Consider the following 17,401-nt stretch of genomic DNA (forward strand, 5'->3'; position numbering starts at 1 on the left):
GGTGCCTTGGCCCCTCTCAGTGCTATGAGCCAGGACCTCCTGCTCCGAGCCCTCACGACTTTGCAGATATGAGACTCGTCATTCAGATGGGACGAAATATCCCAGACCAGGGTGATTAGGAACGCAATTCTGCATTTTGTAGAAAATTAGTAAAGGAGATTATATGGGAAGAAGAACAGCATTGAGAGTTTCTAAAACATGTGAAGTGGGGAAATGAGCGGTGATCAGGTAAGAAGTGAATGCAGTCCTGCAGACTTCTCCTTTAATGACGTTGGTAAACAGCAGGTCAGATGTCAAAGAGAGGTGTTGTTGATCTCAGGGATGTGGTTTAGTGGGTAATATTGGTGGGAGGGGGATGGTTGGACCAGATGATCTTGGAGGTCTTCTCCAACCCTTATTGATTCACTAAAAAGTGACTAGTAGGTAGGTTTTGACACTTTTATTTGATGTGTTGGCAGTCATGGCACACAAACACTGGTCTTTTGGCTATACTGGACAGGAGGGAGAAGAGAGTTGTTCAAAGATAGTTTTACCTAGGCACATTCTCTGCTTGAGCATTGATTTCGTTAGATGGTCACTGATAGTGACCTGAGTTCAGGGCTGTCACAGGTTTTGTGAAAGGTGGTTTGAGAACTGTAATATGTTTCTTTTTTTCCTTCCCCTCTTTTATATATTGGCACAGATGCAAGGCCAAGAATTTCAATTGCAAAATATTTAGATTTGGTGGCAGGAAAAAATGATTACATTTCTCTGGTTTCTTCCAGAAGAAACCACATTCTGACAAAAAAAAAAAAAAAAAACCTACAGTTTGATGTATTAATTTATCTATTTGTTTTGCTAGCAGCTCCCATACAGTTTAGTATTAAAGGCTCCAAAAAAATTTATCCTTACCTGCAAAAATCCTGTGGCCCTCCAAGGGAGGTGAGCTGAGGTCTGTCTGCTGAGTGCTTTATAATGGAAGACTGCAGACTTGCAACACTGATAATGGTGCATGGCTAATCTTGGGCAGCCTAGGTTTAAGGCTGATATTACTTGTACCTCTAACCTTCCCACCGTTCCCTGTTGCTTAACAGAAGCTGCTGACCAAAGAGAGTTTGGCTACGATTCCCCTTAGGAGGGTCTCTATCCTTCACTTCCCTAAATTGTGGATGACAATTAGAATTACCCTGAATAGAGCAGCTGAAGAGCCATACAAGTGAGCGTCCTGCAGCTCAAAGCTGCATCCCTGTGGGTATGGCTGGGTGGGCTCTCCCAAAGCTGGTCCTTAATTCAGCAGACCCCCTCACAAATCCCCAGGCATAACAAAATCATTGCCATTTTGGAGGCAACATCCTGAAGGCAGCACTGGATAGTGCTTCAGATGGATCAGAGCTCCAGACCCAAATCTTTTATAAGATACCCCCTATGTCTGCTTTTATGCATTTTCTTTATAACTTCTCCCATCAAGCCTCCAAATTTGCTTTGACAGCCATCAGGTACCCATGTGTGACAGCATCTTTGCCAACACTAATCAAGACAGAGAGCCAGGGAGAGTGCTTGGCCTCCTTGCTCCTCTCACAGCTGTGCCTCTGCCTGTTCGTGTCACCTTGGGCAGGTCCTGTACCTGTTTCCCTCTGCAGCAGCCCTGTGAGTACTCCTCTAGCAGGGCTTCTCCAGGGAAAGTCATTAATTAAATATAATAGCTGTGGGGTTTAGCAAAAGCATGAGATTTATGTGATTGTGCTGGGTATCTGTCCTGTGAAAGAGTTGCACTTGTTTAGGTTCTTCTGCCTTCCTGAGGTACTGGGAAAAGGCACTGGCCAAAAATTCAGAAGTCTTCCACATCCACACAGGACATTTGATTTCTTTCTTCGGAAGCTCTAGCCTCCCGTGTTGGGGAGTTAGGAGTTGCTTCAGCATCTTGCCAATGCTCATCTTACTGAGAACTGCTCTTTTTGGATGGCCTCAGTGTCCCAGCGGGGTCTTGAGCATTCCTGTCTGGACAGCCTTGGCTCTCATGTGTGAATGGAAATGAAGCTGTTTTTTAAAAAAAAAAAAAGGCAAAGAAATAGTATTATGCATGTGAACATTGGCAGCTGTGACCTGGCAAAAGCTGAACAGCCACAGCCACGGCACAGCTTCAGCTGAAGATACTTTAGGGTATCAAGCCTGTCAGTGGCTCAAGCTGGGGACCAGAAACCAAGATAAGGTTTCCTTTTTTTTTTTTTTTTTAAATTTGAGTTTGTCACTAGAAGGAGAAGGTAGGCTCCCTGGATTAAGATGTCCTTCTGAATTCCCCTTTGGTTTCTTCTAATATAACTCCGTCGTCAGTCTTAAAGCAGAATTTTCTGTGTCTATTAAGCAAAAACTTTAACTGACACCTATCAGTTTGGTGGTGATGGGCCCAAATGAACTCTACCCATTTATTTTTCTTTCTGTGTTTACCAAGAGGTCAGCCCTAGCTCCTTGGCCTGGGCTCACAGCACCCAAATTTCCCTGTCAGTGCCTCTTCTAAGCTTTGTCTGCCCAGAAGCTGCTGCCTTCAGAGATGGGTTACCTTCCCCTTCCCATTGCTGCATGTTGGCCAGGAGACCACAGGGCTTTGTTTTTACAGATGTGTCCCTGGGTCGAGGGTCTCCAAGTCTGCTGCTTTAGCAGCTCTCTGCAGATGTTCTCCAGTGCTGCTCTGGGATTACAAACTGTGGGTGAGGACCACTGGTTCTCCTGTAATCTCATCTCTCGGTTCTGGGAGGTACCTCTGTTGGTGCCTCTGTTACTCACTGCCTCTGCTATTCAGTGCATCCATACTAAAAACTTACCTTTTTCCCTCTTGGCTGTTGCTTATTCTGGAATCCTGGGTGGAGCTTCTGGAGTCCTCTTAATCCCTTATACCTTCCAATAGACTGCTGCTGGCCTTTGATTTGTAATCCTTGCTTCTGGACTAGGTGTGGGAAAGCAGAAGGGAGAAAAGGCATTTTTAATTCTCTGGATGCCAACAGCTGGCTCTACTCTACGAGTAATTCTTCTTGTGGATGGAAAGGAAAGGAGAGCCTTTAGGCTGAAACAGCTGTGAAGAAGATAACGTTTAGGCTAAGCTTTGCAGCACAACTTGAGCAATGAATTTCTAATACTTGGGCTGGTAATGCATTCCAGGACTGTGTGGTCATCGCTGTGTTCCTCTTCTCTTTCTCAATAGCTCCCACGTTGTTCTTCTGTTTTATTAGTCTGGGTCTGTCATTCTACTTAACCTAGAAAGCAAATGAGAGATGAGCAAGTTGGAAGGCCAAGTTTCATGAACTCCAGGATGGCTTGTAATGAGCCCAAGAGGAAACCTGAGAAGTATTTGCAGAAGTAAATGTGGGCTCATGCATCATCCACAGACGGCTGTGAGTCAGAGGAGCATACCTGGGTCCTGACAATACCGGACATGTGTTCAGTTAGGACTTTGCTACCATGGATCAATGCCAGCCCTGCAAAAGGACCTTCTCCTAAGAGCTTGCTTTCTTGCATATTTGGAAGAAATTGTAGGAAAAAGAAAAAGGAAAAAAACAAAAACAAACAAACAAAAAAAACCAGCTTGTGCTTGGTGATGGAGCAGCACTGCAAAGTAGCTTGGTCCAGCATTTCATCAATGCTTGGATGAACAGAACTACAATACCTGTTCTGCACTGGTTGCTTTCACACCTTTTTTGCGGAGCTGGATCATACTCTTTCTATTCACTTTATTATCACTGATATTTAAGGTGAATCTGTTCTTTCCCTTCTGATCTTACTGAAATCACCTCCAGTGAAACGCTTCCAAGTGTATATGAAGCCTTGGTTGGATTATTCTATCTCTAGCACACAACATTGACTTGACTGAGTTATTAGTGTTAGATACAGAAACTTGCAACTACTATATGGAGCACCTGCATATAATGGAAAGAACATGGTAAAGTCAAGAATAGAAAACAAGTTTTGTACGATACCTGACACAAAACTTGCTGCTGCCACCACGAGCAGTGCAACCCACATAGATTTAACAACTCTTTGACCAAAACTGCTCTGGGTGACATAGGGATTTTTTTCTCTGTTAGAAGGTAGCAATTTTTTGTGTTGTGTGTGTACAATATCACTTTCCCCTTTCTAGAACCCACAAATGCAACTAAAACTTTAGTTTCTGAGTTGCTTAAAAGTTTTCATTCCTTTCTGTGCTCTAGCAGCTTTCCAGAGTACCTTCCTCCTTTTGTTTTTTTGTGTTTTCTTATTGAAGTTTTTCAAGGAATGACAGACAGCAAGAAAGGGTGATTGTTTCTTTCTCTTGCTGAAGTTTCTTCATCTCCATAAACTTTTACTTGGCCTGTGACAGGGCATAGTGAAAAGGCACAGTGAAAAGAAGGAAGCATGGTTTCACTGTAAACCTATTTGGGGCCTTTTGGGGACAACACTAAGCACCTGAATCAGTGACCTCACTGAAGGGATCAGCCTTGCACTGAGCAGACACTCACAGAATCAGAGAATCATGAAATCGTCTGATTTAGAAAAGACCTTCAGGATCACCTTGTACCAGGACTCTGTAAGGAAACTGGTGACTACCCCAAAAAGTGTAGCATTGTCTTAAAGCATCTCCTGATTGTGCTCTGAACACTTGTGTCATCGTCACTGATAAATGGTGTTCTTAGCATTCTCATATTTGTAGTGCTAGAGGTTACTCTGTAGTGTTTTGTTTATTTATTTTTATTTTTTTCTTGTTTCTGTATATGTTTGTTTGTTTGTTAGTTTTTGACTTGTGGATCCTTCCTTCTGAGTTTTGAAGTCCACCAAAACATTCCTGGATGTGTGTGATAACCAAGCAGCCTATATCTCACATTTATGATCACCAGATTTTATCTGCTCTGACAGACGGAACCTTCTGTATTTGGGCTGATAAGAAGGCAGAGGCATCAAAATCCATATGGGGGGAATAAAACTCTCTTCCAAATGGCTGGCACATGTACTTGGCTGCCTGCAGGCAACCAAGTCCTTGGTTTTAGAGTAACAGCTGGATTATTTTATCTGTTTAGCAAGGAAGGACCAAACCACAAAAACTGCAGCCAGTGCTGAGAATCTGCAAGTGGATTGCACTATAAAACTCTTTGGTTACGTTTTTACGAGAGAAAAAAAAAACGGTGGAAAATTAATTAGGAAAATATCCACGTTCCATTAACTAGTTTGGTCACTCATCAGGTGGTTTATTTATAAGCACTGCTGGCAGTATTTTCTGTTGGATCTTGGTCTTGGAGGACTAGGTCATGCCCACAGCAGCTGTGTGTGGGCTGATATATATTGATATAAGAATATGGGCGCAAATTCAGCTGCCTTTTTTCTATGAGCTTTTCTGTCACATTTGACCCTAGATATTGCAGTTACTGTAGTTAAATAGCAGGGATGTCACTATATATTTAATACTGAAGTTAATTTATGGAGATCATTCACTATTAATTCTCACTGTTTTATTAGAGTGCCAATTGCACATATTAAAAAACTTACATTTAACTGAACGTTTCTGTGAGGCACAGCTCTCCGTGGGCCTCGGAAGGGGGTCAGAGAAGCTGACACCTATGAGTTGGTGGATATCTGGGGGTCACTTGACTTGTTTTTCCAGATTTTGCATCAAAACCTGTGCTTAGCTTCCTTGGTGCGCTGGAGTTCCCCCAGGAGGTGGTGTGACCGTGCTCATGCAGGCTGGTGAATTCCTCGCTCGTCAGAGTTGCCTGAGTGTGGGTGGGCTCCTGAGCTTGCAGTGGGACGATGCACTCCATGCCTGCTTTCAGGCTCAGATAAGAAGCTTCTGCTTCTTTTCGATGATATGTTTAATTCTGTGTGATTTATGTACACATAAATATATATAACATGCACATATATAACCTACACGCTTGCATTTTTGTCATTTGTGTCACTTATTCCATATGTATCATATAAGCTATCTGTTTTCAGTCAAGGAGATGACCGTGCCATATTTTTGACTGATCCCCCACTCCCCCATGCCAGCTGCATGAAAATGCTTTCCAGAGTGTCGTCTGGGAGGCTGGAGTACTTGATTAGAGGAATAAATAGATATTACAGCGGCACAGTTCAGATCATTTAAAAAACTCTCCATCTTTGATGATTGCACCATTTTATAGAGACATAATTAAAGACTTACATCTGTCCCATTCCCCATGTCATTATATGCCTGTATAGGTGTTGATCATGGTTTTATTGTTCATCCTGTCATACAGAGGGGAAGCTTTCTTAGAAAAACAGCCTCTACAATGGGAACAGTGTGGATACAAATATTTTGGCCTAACACCCCCCTCCCCATACACTTCACAAACCTGTTTGGTTTTTTTGTTTGTTTGTTTGTTTGTTTTTCTGGCACGAATTGTGCAAGTGGAGCAGCCTTGGCCCAGGAGGATGCTGAGCCTCAGCAGCAGGGTGCTGTGCAGGGCTGCAGGGGAGCACCACAGCCCGGTCATCTGTGCACCAACACTGCCCTCACGTGTCGGGGAGCTGGGAGACCAGCCCTGTGCCTGCTCTGCTCTGCTCGCAGCAGCCTCTTGGCTTGCTGGAGGCAATGCACAGCCAACACCAAGGTCAGTTTTCCAGAGACAAGCAAAAATGTCAGTACCCATATAACTAGTAATTCATCTTTTGCCCCCTGGAGACAAAACGCCTAGCTGATGTCCTCTCCTCTGTGGGAAAGCAGCAGCACAAACTACTTAAGAGCTGAAATGTTTTTATCAGTTTGGGGTTGTTTAGGATGGGAAGAGGCAATGTTTGCATGGAGTGGTTTGGGGAGATGTGTGGGTGCTGATGGACATGACAATATCTCAGCGACTTTCTCCTCGTGACCTGCCAAGGAACTTCACTGCTGGGGTGCAGGACCCCCCCACGTCTGTGTGTTACAGTGGAGCTGCAGCAGTACCCTGAGCAAGGGTTTGTTCGTTCATTCATTGGTTCGTTGGTTTTGGGGCTTTTTTTTTTTTTTTTTTTTTTTTTTGGTTTGATGCCATTTGAGGTCAGGAGGTCTCTGGATGAGAAAAGGAAATTTTGTCATCTGCTTGGTTTAGACTTGAGCCCCAGCAGGTATCACAGCAAGCAAGAGTGTGTAGGACCCCTTACATCACTCTGCACCAGCACAGCGAGTTGGAAACTGCTGATCACCACTGATTTGTTGGATGTGAAGGCATTGGAGAGGTGAAAGAGTCTTGCCCTTTTGCAGGCATCAGGTGCATGTGATGTTTGAAAGATAAAAAACAAAGCAACTGATTTTGCTGAACAGACAGCATCTGAGAGTTGGCTCAGTGGAACAATTTCTTTTTTTCTTTTTTTATTTTATTTTTTTTCATCATATAAGAACTAAACAACTTATTTTATTAGCTGTGTGTAGGAGGAGGGATCATGGTATGGTTACAGTGTAGGAACAAGAAATCTAGCTGCTATTTTTGGCTCTGCCACAGACATCCTGTCTGCCTTTGGGACAGTCACTTCATCTCTTGGGCCCCAGATTAAAACAGGGTTATTCGATACTCTTTTCCTTGCAGAAGGTGCTGCTTTCCACCATAAGCAATCCCTCCTGCTCTTCTTGCCCTTGCAAGTGCAGTCCGTGCATTCCCATCCAGAGAGCAGAGACCTCTGAGTCTATCAGTGTGCACGTTTACTGCTTGCACCGGTTATTTCTCATCCTGTTTCTGGCATCTTTTTTATTTTACCAGAGCCCTGTATTTCAGTTCTGTTTCCACTGACTTCAAGGGGCAAGAGGATTCATTCTCCAGCACAATGCATAATTTTCCTTTACTAATAACTTCACTCCTTTTCTTTTCTTCTTCTTCTTTTTTTTTTTTTTTTCTTTATGAATTCATGCCAGGAGGCATTCTATTTTCCCCACTTGTAGTTTCCATTGTATTTAATTTGAAAGCAACAGTTCTGTCCCCAAAGCTTTGTACAAGCCAAGGGCAAATCTACTGGCCTCTTTTTTTTTTTCTTTTTTTTTTTTTTTTTTTTCCTCCATTTGCAGTGTGTCAGCTTTCATTTGTTGGGGATTGGAGGGAAGGTACAGATGCCTTTTGGGGCTTTCTGTTGCATATTAAAACAGGATCTGAGCTTCAAATGTGTCTGGAATAGTGTTTGTCATGCAAAGCCCAGGCTGATTTGAGAGCTGGCTCTGTCCTCTTCCGTGCCTCCCTCCTCCCCATTGCCTGTTTGCTCCTTTTGCTGTTTCTGAGCCAGCTCTTCAGGAACAGCCTGTTCCCCTCACCACCCCATCCTCCTTTTTCATAGCACATGGACAAGATGTTTGTAGCCGTTGCTCTACTGACTGCTGTCCTATTGCAGTTCTTGCTTAAAAAAAAAAAGAAAAAAAGCAAGTACTCCTTTAAAGTTTTTTGGATTAGCCTGGCCATCAAGCCTCTCATAGTGAACTTATGTCTTATCCCCAAGCCAGCCTTTGCTATTGCTCCCTGCAATCCTGCGGGCTCCCCAGCCTCAATGCTCTGCTCAGCCACTGCTACAGGCACTCAAAAAGCATGTAAAAGGACCCCACGTTGTTATCTGGTCAATATGAAGGGCACACTGCTTCCCACTGCTACAGCACAGGGATGGCCAAGGCAGTAGAACCAAGACAAGACAGGTGGCATCCTTCTGATAAAGGTAACACCGTGAAATGGGCAAATGCCTGCTGCAAAAGTGTGCTGCAATGCAAAGGTCCTGCAAACTTACATAAGGGTGTAACAAGCTTTCTGCAAGTCTCATAAGCCAAATGCTCTGCGCCAAGCCATGCTCATTTTCAGTGTTTCAATTGTGCTCCTAGCCATGAGGTAGGAGCCAAAGGAAGGAGAATCCTTCCCTTGCCAGGTCTGCAGGATTTCAAATGTGGAGCTCTGTGGAAATCCGGGCCAAAACAGACAAGAAGTAGAGAAACTGTCCATGGCAAGAGTGCAGAGGGCAAGGAAACTTGATGACTGTGAGAGAACACCAAGGTGAATATTTTGGAACTGAAATCAAGGTTTTCTTTAAAGAATGCTGTCAAGCAGCCAAACTATTAAAAAGAAGCTTCTCTTATATTCAGAGTTGCAAAGAAGATCTCAGGATATCTGCAGATGGGAACTCCTGCGTGAACCCCCATTCCACGCTGAAGAAGCACTGTTTTGGAACAAAAACATTATTTTATTCTCTCCTTATTCATATTGAGTAAATATATATGAGGTATTTTAATAATAATCATTCTGAATGATCTCAATGTTATGAATGTACCCGCTGCTTCCTAGCAGTTTCCCTGGCTTTTCAGACTCTGCCTGTGGAAAGCCCCAGTGCTTTTTAAAGTCCTTTCATCTCTGAAACTTTTTCTGGTCATATTATTTCCTTTTAACCCTATTAAAACTACAGTGTTGTACATTCCTTATCATTTTCATTCATCTGTTGCCAAACTGCTACCTATAGCATTTATCTGATGCTATTAAGGTCTACTGGATGAAATGATAGATCAATATTTACCCTAAATAGGGTAATCGGATAGGGGGAAAAAAAATCAAAAACCAAACAGATATGGATCTAAATCACTCTTAAAGACACAACATAAGACACAAATGTAGCAAAGTTAGCTTAAAACCCAGTCATCCTTTACTGAAATGCCACTAAAAAAGCAAGCAGCATCTGTTCCCTTCTGTTTTGGAGAGTTAATGGTTGTGGGCTCTCTAAATATGGGGTATGAGACCCTGGTCCCCAAGGGTCAGCCCTTAACAAAAGTGCAGTTTGTAGCAGGCTTAAAACTATTAGTCAAAGGCATAAAAAAAAATGAATGTATTTAGTGGGAAAAAATATTGTTCCTTTTCATTTTTCATTAGACTCTGTAAAATGTTCACTTGCCTGTGTGTTTGTGTTTTGTTGTTTGTTTGTTTGTTTGTTTTTGTCTCAATAAAAGAGACCGAGTAGGAAGGATACCCCAAATACCATGTGAGTGACAAAACTCATACCTTTTTTGCTCATTTTTTGAAAAAGCCAAATGTGCTTCTTGCATTTTTTAATCCTGTTGATGATGTAGAGGAATTTCAGACAATGAACATCTTCCCAGGCTTGCACAGGACATTAACTGATAGTTTCTGTAAAAGTAATAGGGTGTGTGTGTGGGGGGAGACCAAACCAAAAACCCACAAAAAATCTAAACCTTGTGTGTTACAATCAAAATACTAGTTTCAACTGTTTTCCTGGAAAGATAATGGGAACTCCATGTAGGGTCGAGAACCTGAGACTGGATTCACATAAAAATTTCAGTATCTGTTTTTCTTTACTGCGCATCTGAATCCAAATGCAAAATGATGAGACTTGTACACTCCTCTGAGGCTACGAGCTTGGCTGAAAAATGGAAATCAAAATTATAACATTCTAGGGTTATTAGCTTAGGAGACTAGGGGAGAGAGGAGACCAGGCAGAACATGCGGGTGTATGCTGAGAGATGGATAGTCGTGGGAGGTCTGGTCCAGGCAGCTTTGGCTGCTTCTGCCTCAGGTCGACCTCGGAGCCTGGCAGTCATCCTCCAGACAGTAAATTCCCATCATGTGAGCTTTCTTAAACCTTGAATAGGCTTTATTTCTTGGCTGTGGCCTGGGAAGTGGATGCTCTTGCTGATAAGCACTGTCCAGCTGCCAGCACGCTGGAGCAGGCTCTCCACTTTGTTGCTGCAGAACATATGCAGTTGAAGTCTTTGCTATTAAATCTCAACTGTTAATCTTCTTGGTAGATTTAGGGAAGAAAAGGACAAGTTAAAAAATGCACTTTTGACTCCATGTTCCACTTTCCTGTTGATTCAGCTGCATGTTTCCTACTCAATGGTTCGGTAAACAGAGAACAGTTTAACTCTTCAAATCTTGTGATTGTGTTGCTTCAGCATCTCTGGATTCTCTCCTTAAAGCAAATTTCCCCTCTATTCTCTATCCAGGGCAGCCTTTTTTTGCTTTTTCTTTTCTTCACACGTCCCACACATTTCACATCCTGTTGTGGTTTAACACTTTATTCAGAAAGAACAGGATTTCCTCTTGCTTTTGGTGAAAACACTTTTCTCCCTTGCAACCCCCACTTTCTGGTGTTGTGTTCGTGAAGGGGAAAGTAGTTACAACTTTTTATTTTATTTTAAAGTAATTATAAATCAATCAATAAATTCCCTGGAAATGGGAGAAAACCAAGATACCAAGCCTAATAAAGAGAATTTTGCCTGTATGTGTTGAGAAAGTGTGTGTTGGACTTCATCTTGGGAGAGATTACATAATAAGGGTATTTCAGCCCTTCAGATCAGAACAAGATCACACCTGTCTCTGTTTTCCTTCTTTTATTGCAATGGGTACTTCAATTGATGACATCAGCTTACACCACCTGTTGGTGGTGACTTGGCAGCATCCTGTTGCAGCCACCTGAGCAAACCCTTTCTGTAACTGGTGTGGGCTGCAAGTATACCCAGGTTGAGGAACATGCTGGATATGACAGTCATTCATCTCAAGTGAACAAAATGGTTCATTTTGAAACCTTGTCTTTTTGCTAAAATGAATGGGTTTGAGATGCTCCCCCCTGCACATGAAATCCACCAGACCTCTGTAAGTCACATTCAGCAAATATTTACCAACTCCTGATCTTTCTGTGGGTGAGTCGATAGAGATTTGTTCTTCCCAGACACACAACCAAGATTGGTTTAGGCCTGATAACAGGTGTAAAGCCCCTTTAGCAGCTCTGTCTTTCATTTCTCTTCCTATTAACACTGACATCTTCATAGAGGAACTCTCTTAGGGTCTCCCTTGACCTTACTCTCTGGTTGTGATCTGGTTTGATGGCAGCTGTGTGTTCCTTCATGGTCTGGGTGGCTCACAACCTTCAGTGTTTGTTTCTTATAGCCAAAGAAGTTCTGTCACCCCTGTTCTTCAGACACAGAGAGGTTGAAAGATGAGTTCAAATAGAGAAGTTGTGCCCTACTCCTTCAATCTAGAGTTCACTTTCTCTAGCCTGAGCTGCCCTGAAGTTAGGCATTTTGCCTAGAGCAGCTATCAAGTCTCTTGTGTAGTCACTGCAATGGTCTCCTCCTCTGCCATCAGGAAAGGGGCCTGGGGTTCACATTCTGTAGCTGAGAGTGCTGCTAATTGCGCAAAGAAGCCAAGGAGAGTGGGACCTTTTACACATAATCTCACCAGTGCAAGAGTGAGTGTCACACAAATATGTTAGCTGCTTCTGACCAGCTCTACAGTCTTTTACAACACAGAACAATAAGCTGGTGAGTTGTGCAGGGACAATTCTGGAGCCGTTGTGTATATGCACTTGATTCTCGGTGTTTTTTATTTTCTGACTAGCTCTAAATTAACTTTCCTGTGTAAATCATCTGACTTTCATTAGTGTTGATATTCTTTTAAAGCATTCATATTTTAGTCACTCTGTCCTGACTGCCAGTTATCCTTTGCAATGACAACAAGAACCAAACAAGATACATCCATGTGCAATAACAGAGTGGCTATGTGGTCTGCATTAGAAAGGAACCTCCCTTCTCTTAAGCAACTGCTGTTAAAAGCTAGCTGCTTATATTGGCTCATTATAGTAATCTTATTTGTATCCATGTCTTACTGTATTAGCAGCTCTAGGTCACAATCAAATCTGATTTCCGCCCACTCGCCTTCGCTCTCCAGCTATGTTCATAGATAAACAGAACTGCATGTGTCTTGTGAGAGGGCTTGTTTCTTTCTGGCCTTTTCTGAGAGAAAGCTGGTCAGATACCCTCTTGGTTTTCTAAAAATTGAGTAGCTTCTACACTCACGCAGAAGGAAAAAGTTTATTTTTGTGCCTTTAATGGGATGAATTGACGCTCATATTGTTACTCATGCCAAAGCTTTGCCCTCCTGATGGACTTGTCTTGAAAACAACATTGTTTCTTTCTTAATAAATACGTGGAGGTTAGATTGCTGGTTGGTTGTTTGAGCCTGTAGATCAGATTAAGTTAATAACAGCATTCAAAAAATGAATAATAATATGGAGGTATTGGTGGATGAAAAAAAAGAATATGAGGCAGCAATGTGTGCTTGCAGACCACAAAGCCAACTGTATCCTGGGCTGCATCAAAAGGGGGTTTGGACCCGATGATCTTTCGAGGTCCCTTCCAGCCCCTACAATTCTGTGATACAATTCTGTGAAAAGGAGTGTAGCTAGCAACATGAGGGAGGTGATTTTCCCCCTCTACTCCACTCTCATGAGACCCCACCTGCAGTACAGTATCCAGATCTGGGGCCTCCAGCACAAGAAGGATATGGAAGTATTAGAACAAGTCCAGAGGAGGGTCATTAAGATGATCAGGGGGCTGGAGCACCTCTCCTATGAAAACAGGCTGAGGGAGTTGAGGTTGTTCAGCCTGAAGAAGAGAAGGTTCCGGGGAGACCATACAGCAGCCTTCCAGTACCTGAAGGGGGCCTACAGAAAAGCTATGAAGGGACTCTTTGTCAGGGGGTGTAGTGATAGGACAAGAGGGAATGGCTTTAAACTAAAAGAAGGTAGATTTAGATTAGATATTAGGAAGAAATTCTTCACTCAGAGGGTGGTGAGGCCCTGGCACAGTCTGCCCAGAGAAGCTGTGGGTGCCCCATCCCTGGAGGTGTTCAAGGCCAGGCTGGATGCGGCTTTGGGCAGCCTGGTCTGGTGGGAGGTGTCCCTGCCCATGGCAGGGAGGTTGGAAATAGGTGATTTTTAAGATCCCTTCCAATCCAAACCTTTCTATGATTCTATATTAAAGTATTTAATGTTTTTCCCTGCTGGTAAACCTTTGTCCTAGTAGATGCCCTGTTAGGAATTGTTTCATTATTTTGGGTTTTGACTGAAAACAATGATGAGTGTGATTTCTGATATGCTTCCCAGATAGGTTATCTCTCCTGAAGAGCAGATTTTTACCAGACTGATGCCAGTGTTATTTTCATAATAGGGGGCATTCAGTTATGTAGACTCCCAAAGTCTTTGTGTACCTCCCCTAGGCTCAGGTACCATACAGCATTGCACACCCACCTAGCACTCAGACTGACCTGAGGAGCTGGGTGAGAATATCTACAGATTTCACTTTCCCAGATGCTAAAGAAATAGGATGCTTCATTCCACCAGTGTTTTTGGTAGACCATAAACTATTTGGGTAGGCTATTGTCTCTCGTAACAGATGATAAAAAATGGGCACAGGAGTGTTACGATGAATACATTGCGTGTACTCAATTTGCAGTTTCTCCCTTCTGCTTACAAAACCCATACTTCAATCTACTTCAGGGTCTTGACTATCATCTAGAAAAGTTAACAAGTTCCAGATTTGTTTACTGGTTTCTTTCATCCTTGTAGCATTAGTCTTCATGATCTCTAATATCATCTGTGTGAAGGGTCTTTGTACACATGTTTTGGCAAGTAATGTCTCTGCTCCACATGTGGAGCCAGTAAATTCTCTCAGGCTGGGCTTGTTCCAGGGATTTAGGGCATATAAGATCAGCAAAGCTTTTGAGAAGGAGGCCTTTAGCTGATCACTGCACTCCTGCTAAAAGATTTCACCATTAATTTGGCAAGGTTGTTTATGACGGTCTCTCTTTAACCTCTAATATGAGCATAAAGCATTTCATCATTTCTCTAGCCTGTGGGTTGTCATGGTTTTGGTTTGATGTCTACCTGGTGTACGTGTGCACAGACTCCCTTGCAGCTCTGCTCTGAGTGGATCTGTGCATGTTACCTCATCCAGTGCTGGCAGCTACATTTCTATTGATTTTTCTGTTTTTATTTAAATGTCTTTAGTCTTTTGTTGTTATTGTTATTGTTCTGTAGATATTTACTTTTTAAGTCAGCAGAAGAAATGCTCAGAATTGTGTGCTTCACATTCTGCTGCTTGCTCCTCCTGTAAACATCAGGCATCACTGTAGCAAAGGTCTTCAGAGTTCCTTTTAGAGTTCCTTTTTGGCACATTCTAAAACACAGTGACAAAATGCCTAATTAAATCCATTGAGGGAGATTTTAAGAGGCAGCTGTTTGACATTGGTAGCCCGTAATATAGCTAAAGGCTTGATATCAGCTTCAGGAAGAAAACAATTAGGAAGATAATGCGTCCTCAGGGAATTCAATACTTCATTTCCCTGAGGAATTTATTAAAAGCAGCATCTGCTCTGTGCTGTGCACTGTTGTACACTTTCTTTCAGATCCATGAACCTGAAGTGGATTACTTGGATATATGTCTATTTGTATGAAACATTTTATAGCACTCAAAGAAATGTAATGGGAATGCTTTCTAGGATTTTGCAGCAGGTGGAGAGGACTTAGATTTATGATGAAGACAGAAAATTTGACTGTTGGAACTAGCATTGGCTATGCCCGCTGCCAATGTAATGAGGTGCCAGGAGAGTCTGAAGGGTTGTCAGCAGAGGCTGTAGAAGGTATTTAGTTCCCTTTCCCTCTTTGTGACAACTTGGGCACTCTTGTTATTTTGTGTTCACAGCCAAACTCCCCCCACTCTATTAACCATTTCATATGTCTTTACATGGCAGTTGGTGTTTGTGATTTATCTCCTGATAATGTGAGTCTTCTTTGCCCCTGAGCACACATCTTAGCACACCTATAGTTCTGTTTTCAGAGACTTCCAGATGCCTGGCACCTGTTTAGAACATAAGGCCAACCTCTTGTGGTCTGGACGCATCCCATCATCTTCAACTCCTGTTTCCATCCCTTCATTTAAATGCTGCTGTTCCTAGCTAAATACATTTTTAATACCATAAATACTTCCTTTATCGCCCTGAATCTTCTGTCAGTCTTTGCACACTGTGTGCAGTCACTGCTAGGGAGAGCTGCAGCTCTTGACATTTCTTCAGTCTTCCTTATATCTGTCCAAATTAGTGTAATCAAAACCATTTACCTAATTAGCCCAGTTTTTAAAAGAAGACTCTGTTTTTCATTAAAGCTCTTTACTTTACACAGAGATTAAGGTTGCTTTACTCTGCCATAGCCTTATAAAAGAACGCTAAATCCTCATACTTGCCAGTAACCTCATATCATCTGTAGCAATCACAGGAACTTGTTTTTCCATTTTCTGATAAGCCATATACTCATTTCTACCTGCAAGCAATGAGCACTGATGATTTCATAGATTCTTGCACACATGTTCCTGGGTGTAGGAAGTTCAGTGCGATAAGCATCAGTCCCTGGTGTCTGGAAGTATCTGTTTATTCTCAGGGGATCTCATGGTGGGTGATCTCAGCTGAACATTTCACAATACAGATGTGAATGTATCACAAGACCTCCTAGTATAGCGATATCATTATACATGCTGAACAAGGGTCAGAGAGGTTTCCAGGGGATGTAAGGGAGGTTCTGCATCTCTCATCCTTCCCCTAATCCCTTGTTCCCATTCTGTTTGGTTTTAATGGGACGTTGTCTTGGCCAAGAAAAGCTTCTTTCTTCTCAGGAGTATTATCAGACTATATCCAGCTCAGATGACCAGGCTGTGACAGATATTGTTATGGATGCCTTTGCTTCAAACCTACTAATGCTGCCTTACTGATCTCTCTGCACACACTGAGCTAATTCACTTCAGATGCTACAAAAGATTCTTGCTACGATTTTTCCTGGAAAAGGGCAAGATAAGACATTTCAAGCTGGATGATTCTGTTCTGCAATTGGAAATAGCTTCAGGTCCTTCTAGAGTGTACAAAAGCTTGGCATCTTCTGTTGATCCTAAGAATGCTACTGGCCCAGATCTCTTTCATCTTCATTTTCTGTCTAACAGATTTCATCAAATACTATGAGCTAGAGCTGCCAGAATATGCCATTCTTGGAGACAAAATATCCTTTCACTGTGAGACTCTGCCTGGAAATGCTGCTGTTTATTCAGATAACTTGTAGGCTCCATCTGTTTTTTACTTAACCACAAGGATTTAGCAACGCAGTCTTACTGCTCATCTTTCAGTGAAAGTCTTGAGGTGGCTTTGATATAATGATATGACACTACATTAAATGGCAGTTATGTTTTTTTGGATGAATCTGCACATGCCATGTGTTCCAAAGGGGCCATTAAAGCAGTAGTAGCAGCTTCTCTTTCTCTCTATTGTCTTGAAGTCCTCCTGCTATAAAACCAGATGTATGGAAGGTTTCCTGTTATCAGATGAAATAATAATTAGCTGCCAAATAGCATTTTTGGCTGTGCTCATGATATAAGAGGAGATGGATCTACAAAATAGGAATCTTTTTTTTTTTTTTTTTTTTTTTTCTGCATTAAATACATTGTATAACAAAAAGAGATTTATTTGTTTATTTATCTGTGCCAGATCCAGACTTTATTTGGCTAAATGCAGAACTGAACTGGTGAAGATATCTTGTTGGTTGTTTGGGTTTACAGGCATATTCCACGCTTGGTTTTGACAAGGTATGCAGTCATACATTCCCAGAAACACTGGTC

At 42.3% G+C, this 17,401-nt stretch overlaps 1 protein-coding gene and 1 long non-coding RNA gene across 3 annotated transcripts in view; both read left to right on the forward strand.

Moving 5' to 3' along the window:
- Nucleotides 1-17,401, forward strand: part of CCN4 (cellular communication network factor 4) — a 35,981-nt gene that overhangs the window by 2,835 nt on the left and 15,745 nt on the right. The window lies entirely within an intron of this gene.
- On the forward strand, nt 2,515-5,853 carry LOC121064954. The gene is made up of 2 exons (XR_005816827.1): nt 2,515-2,684; nt 3,176-5,853. It is a non-coding gene; the product is annotated as an uncharacterized LOC121064954 (long non-coding RNA).

The sequence above is a fragment of the Cygnus olor genome, chromosome 2 (genome assembly GCF_009769625.2).
Source record: "Cygnus olor isolate bCygOlo1 chromosome 2, bCygOlo1.pri.v2, whole genome shotgun sequence".
Lineage (NCBI taxonomy): Eukaryota > Metazoa > Chordata > Aves > Anseriformes > Anatidae > Cygnus > Cygnus olor.